Here is a 6,000-nt window from a genome sequence, read left to right as displayed (position 1 = left end):
GCACCGAAGAGCAACCATCTGTCTCTTCACCACCTGCCAAAGTGCCCAGGCAGTCAGAGAGACATGGACAGGAGCCATCACAGTCTCTACTTCTGTTCTCGGAATCTGTTGGCTTGGAAAGAGGGGGCCAGCCAAGCAGCATTCCTGAATGTGAAGAAGAGGGAGTATGCAGTGATGCGCAACTTCTTTGTCCCTCTGAATCTGAAGAGGCGAGTGGGCCAGTGCCTATGGTCAGCACACCTCAGTACGCATCAGATGATGACGAGACTCAGTTGCCACTTTATGGTGCGTACGGTGCTGGCGAGACAACCCCGGAGAAGCAGCTGTTTGAAGAGGGGAGGGAAGATGATGAGGTCCTTGACCCATCATGGCGTGAGGAACAGGAAGGTGGTGGGAGCAGCTCGGAGGAAGAGATTCCCCTACCGGCCAAAACAGGAGGCAGAGGGAGGGGGAAGACTTGGTTGCCTGTACCCTCCACTTCGGCACCCGTTAGGAGCATTCCTCATTCCAAAGGCAAAACGGGCGCTCCCAAGAGTTGCAGTGCGTGGTCCTTTTTTGACACAGTTGCAGATGACATTTGCTTTGTCAAATGCAAGCTGTGTCATCAGATAGTCAAAAGAGGGAGAAATGTCAGCAACCTCAATACCACAAATATGTGGAAACATGTGCGCACCAAGCACGAGTTGGAGTTGCAGAGACACCCTGAAGACGTAGGCCAACGTACAGCACCACCTACCACCTCTTCAGTTCGTGTTGGGGCCTCTTCCTCCAGCTCACACACTGCTGGTTCGGCTTCCTCACAGGATCGCCAAGGAAGAACCTCTGCCACTGTTGTCCGGAGACCCTGTCAGATTCCACCCATAGCAGCACGTTCCCATCCATCACAGCCATCGGTAGCACAGGCATGGGATAAAAGGCGCCCTTACTCGGCAAACCATCCCCGAGCACAGTCTCTGAATGCTGGCATTGCCAAACTTCTGGCAGTTGAAATGCTGTCATTCAGGCTGGTGGACACTGACACCTTCCGGGACTTAATGGCATTGGCAGTCCCCCAATACAACGTGCCCAGCCGCTTTTATTTCAGCAGGCGAGCCGTCCCTGCCCTGCAGAAACATGTTGAGGGCAAAATAAAACATGCGCTACTAAACGCCGTTAGTAGCAAGGTCCACCTGACCACCGATGCGTGGACCAGTAACCATGGACAGGGACGATACCTTTCCCTCACTGCCCACTGGGTCAATGTTGTGGAGCCGGTTACAGATCTGGAGAGTGGCGCTGTACGTGTTCTTCCAACGCCACGGATTGCAGGACTCCAGTCTGTACCCATAGACTCCTCCTCCTACTCAAGTTCCTCAGAAACAGCAGAGCAGGAGCCTGTTACGACCGATATGAGCACAGCCGTGGCCAAACGTCAACAGGCTGTACTCAAATTAATTTATTTGGGGAATCGAAGCCACACAGCGCAGGAGCTCTGGAATGCTATCAAGCTGGAGAGCGATGTGTGGTTTGGGCCAGCGAATCTCCAGCCGGGCTTGGTAGTGTGTGACAATGGCCGAAATCTGGTGGCAGCTCTTGGCCTAGGCAACCTCACACACATCCCATGTCTGGCACATGTGCTTAACTTGGTCGTGCAGAGCTTTCTGAGGGACTATCCGGATCTTGATGCACTGTTGCACAAGGTCCGCATAGAGTGCGCTCACTTGCGGCGTTCCAGCACGGCAAGATCGCGCCTCGCTGCTCTGCAGCGACGATTTGGCCTTCCGGAACATCGCATCATATGTGACCTACCCACCCGGTGGAATTCAACGTTACATATGTTGGAGCGGTTGTGTGAGCAGCAGGCAGCAGTCATGGAGTACCAGCTGCATCAGGCGCAAACAAGTCGCACTGTGCGCCGTTCACACTTCAGCACCATTGAGTGGGCCTCTATGAAGGACATCTGCCTCGTTTTGCGTGCCTTCGATGAATCCACGCCGATGGCGAGTGCAGATGATGCACTAGTCAGCATGACTGTCCCCCTTATCTGCCTGCTTCAACAAACACTGCAAGCACTAAGGGATGAGGTTTCGGAAGAGGTGGAGGATGAGGAGTCCCAAATGCCATCTGCTTCTGGACAGTCTGCGCTACATGTTTCTTCACAAAGGCCTAGGCAGGGGACACTTTGTGAGGAGGATGAGGAGGAGTCGATGGAGGAGGAAGACATCTCTCCAGAGGAGGGAGGTACACAAACCTTTACTCAGTATGTACAGCGAGGGTGGGGTGATGCAGAGCAGGCCGAGGTCACGCCTCAAACAGGGGACAGCGGTTCTTTGGCAGTTGGGAGTCTGCAGCACATGGTTGATTTCATGCTGCAGTGCCTGAGAAACGACCGCTGCATCGCCCACATTCTCGTCTCGGCTGATTATTGGGTGTACACCCTCCTAGATCCTCGCTACCGGGACAGCGTACAAAGGCTCATACCAACGTTGAACCGGGAGCGTAAACTGCGGGAGTACGAAGAGTCACTGGTGCAGTCCATAATGTTTTCCATTCCACCCGACAGCATTGTTGCTAGTGCTTTACAAAGCAGCTCTGTGCGTCGAGGCAGTGGAGGAAACTCTGCACAAAGAGGGAGCAGAGGCAGCGCCGCAGCACAAGGCAAGACCACTATGGCCCAAATGTGGCAAAGTTTTGTGTGTCCACCACAATTGTCTACACCATCAGCGACGCCTCGAGTCAGCAGGAGGCAACGCTTCCGTCAGATGGTGTCAGACTACATGTCTTGCCCTGTCACTGTACTCCCAGATGGCTCTTCCCCCTTCAAGTTTTGGGTCTCTAAGCTGGATACATGGCCAGAGCTTAGCCAGTATGCATTGGAGGTGCTGGCTTGCCCTGCTGCCAGTGTATTATCGGAACGTGTCTTTAGTGCCGCAGGTGGTGTACTAACAGACCGTCGCACGCGACTATCTTCCGATAATGTTGACCGGCTGACTTTTCTGAAAATGAACAAGGCCTGGATCTCCAAAGACTTTGCCATTCCTCTTACAGACTAAATTATTGGTTGGCAACTGTATCCAGGTCTGCTGGTGTGTTCATTTTTCTACCACCTGAACTATAATCCCTGTGCTTCAACACAGCCAGTTGTCGCTCAGATGTGTCGTCTGCACAGAGAAACACACTAGCTCCTGTGTTAGTGGGGTTCAGTAACGCCAGCTGATCCCCTGCTGTGTGGACGGCAAAGTCACCAGCTCCATCAACATTCAAACCACTACTGATTTTTAACCGTGCCCAACTTAGGTCTCTGGCTCCACTGTCTCTACTATTTCCCCTGACCTCCAACCCCGCCATCTACATCTCTGAAGTGGCGTCAGCACAATCTACACTTGTTCCTGTGTTCCTGTGGCTCAGTCCCATCAGTTTATCCCCTGATGTGTGTCCGGCAAGGTCTCCTGCTCTGTCCACATTCCCATAACCAGTAGTGGGAATGAGGACAGAGCTGGCGAACTTGCCGGACAAACATCAGGGGATCAACTGACGGGACTGAGCACCAGTAACACAGGAACAAGTGTAGATTGTGCTGACGCCACTTCAGAGATGTAGCTGGCGGGGTTGGAGGCCAGGGTAAATAGTAGAGACAGTGGAGCCAGAGGCCTAAGTGGAGCATGGTTAGAATCAGTAGTAGTCAACAACCTCCATAAAAACCGCTGCCCATTGGCCTCTGCATGCGGCATGCGTAATCCTGGGCTCCAACAGTGTCAGTTGGTGTTCAGAAGTGTCGTCTCCACAGAGCCAAACACATTCGTTCAAGTGTTAGTGGGGTTCAGCACTGCCAGCTGTTCCCCTGCTGTGGAGATGGCAAGTCTCCTGCTGCCTACACCTGCCAAAATCCAGTAGGCCCCAGCCTGCTCCACGCCTGATCCTGGGCTCCAACAGCGTCAGTTGGTGTTCAGAAGTGTCATCTCCACAGAGCCAAACACATTCGTTCGAGTGTTAGTGGGGTTCAGCACTGCCAGCTGTTCCCCTGCTGTGGAGATGGCAAGTCTCCTGCTACCTACACCTGCCAAAATCCAGTAGGCCCCAGCCTGCTCCTCGCCTAATCCTGGGCTCCAACAGCGTCAGTTGGTGTTCAGAAGTGTCGTCTCCACAGAGCCAAACACATTCGTTCGAGTGTTAGTGGGGTTCAGCACTGCCAGCTGTTCCCCTGCTGTGGAGATGGCAAGTCTCCTGCTGCCTACACCTGCCAAAATCCAGTAGGCCCCAGCCTGCTCCACGCCTGATCCTGGGCTCCAACAGCGTCAGTTGGTGTTCAGAAGTGTCATCTCCACAGAGCCAAACACATTCGTTCGAGTGTTAGTGGGGTTCAGCACTGCCAGCTGTTCCCCTGCTGTGGAGATGGCAAGTCTCCTGCCGCCTACACCTGCCAAAATCCAGTAGGCCACAGCCTGCTCCACGCCTGATCCTGGGCTCCAACAGCGTCAGTTGGTGTTCAGAAGTGTCATCTCAACAGAGCCAAACACATTCGTTCGAGTGTTAGTGGGGTTCAGCACTGCCAGCTGTTCCCCTGCTGTGGAGATGGCAAGTCTCCTGCTGCCTACACCTGCCAAAATCCAGTAGGCCCCAGCCTGCTCCTCGCCTAATCCTGGGCTCCAACAGCGTCAGTTGGTGTTCAGAAGTGTCGTCTCCACAGAGCCAAACACATTCGTTCGAGTGTTAGTGGGGTTCAGCACTGCCAGCTGTTCCCCTGCTGTGGAGATGGCAAGTCTCCTGCTGCCTACACCTGCCAAAATCCAGTAGGCCCCAGCCTGCTCCTCGCCTAATCCTGGGCTACAACAGCGTCAGTTGGTGTTCAGAAGTGTCGTCTCCACAGAGCCAAACACATTCGTTCGAGTGTTAGTGGGGTTCAGCACTGCCAGCTGTTCCCCTGCTGTGGAGATGGCAAGTCTCCTGCTGCCTACACCTGCCAAAAGCAACAGGCCCCAGCCTGCTCCTCGCCTAATCCTGGGCTCCAACAGCGTCAGTTGGTGTTCAGAAGTGTCGTCTCCACAGAGCCAAACACATTCGTTCGAGTGTTAGTGGGGTTCAGCACTGCCAGCTGTTCCCCTGCTGTGGAGATGGCAGTCTCTCCTGCTGTCTCCGCATTCCAAATACAGTAGGCCTCTGCCTACACCCTCCTATTTCCTGGGCTTCAACACAGCCAGTTGTAGCTCGGAAGTGCCGTCCACACGGAAAGACACTTGCTCCCGTGTCTCAGTGGGGTTCAGTAACGTCAGCTGATCCCCTGCTGTGTGGATGTCAGTCTCTCCTGCTGTCTCCACATTCCAAATACAGTAGGCCTCTGCCTACACCCTCCTATTTCCTGGGCTTCAACACAGCCAGTTGTAGCTCGGAAGTGCCGTCCACACGGAAAGACACTTGCTCCCGTGTCTCAGTGGGGTTCAGTAACGTCAGCTGATCCCCTGCTGTGTGGATGGCAGTCTCTCCTGCTGTCTCCACATTCCAAATACAGTAGGCCTCTGCCTACACCCTCCTATTTCCTGGGCTTCAACACAGCCAGTTGTAGCTCGGAAGTGCCGTCCACACGGAAAGAGACACTTACTCCCGTGTCTCAGTGGGGTTCAGTAACGTCAGCTGATCCCCTGCTGTGTGGATGGCAGTCTCTCCTGCTGTCTCCACATTCCAAATACAGTAGGCCTCTGCCTACACCCTCCTATTTCCTGGGCTTCAACACAGCCAGTTGTAGCTCGGAAGTGCCGTCCACACGGAAAGAGACACTTGCTCCCGTGTCTCAGTGGGGTTCAGTAACGTCAGCTGATCCCCTGCTGTGTGGATGGCAGTCTCTCCTGCTGTCACCACATTCCAAATACAGTAGGCCTCTGCCTACACCCTCCTATTTCCTGGGCTTCAACACAGCCAGTTGTAGCTCGGAAGTGCCGTCCACACGGAAAGAGACACTTGCTCCCGTGTCTCAGTGGGGTTCAGTAACGTCAGCTGATCCCCTGCTGTGTGGATGGCAGTCTCTCC

The sequence above is a fragment of the Dendrobates tinctorius genome, unplaced genomic scaffold (genome assembly GCF_039654945.1).
Source record: "Dendrobates tinctorius isolate UK_male_01 unplaced genomic scaffold, ASM3965494v1 ptg000013l, whole genome shotgun sequence".
NCBI lineage: Eukaryota > Metazoa > Chordata > Amphibia > Anura > Dendrobatidae > Dendrobates > Dendrobates tinctorius.
The sequence above is the reverse complement of the archived record's forward strand: the minus strand, read 5'-3'. Positions refer to the sequence as shown.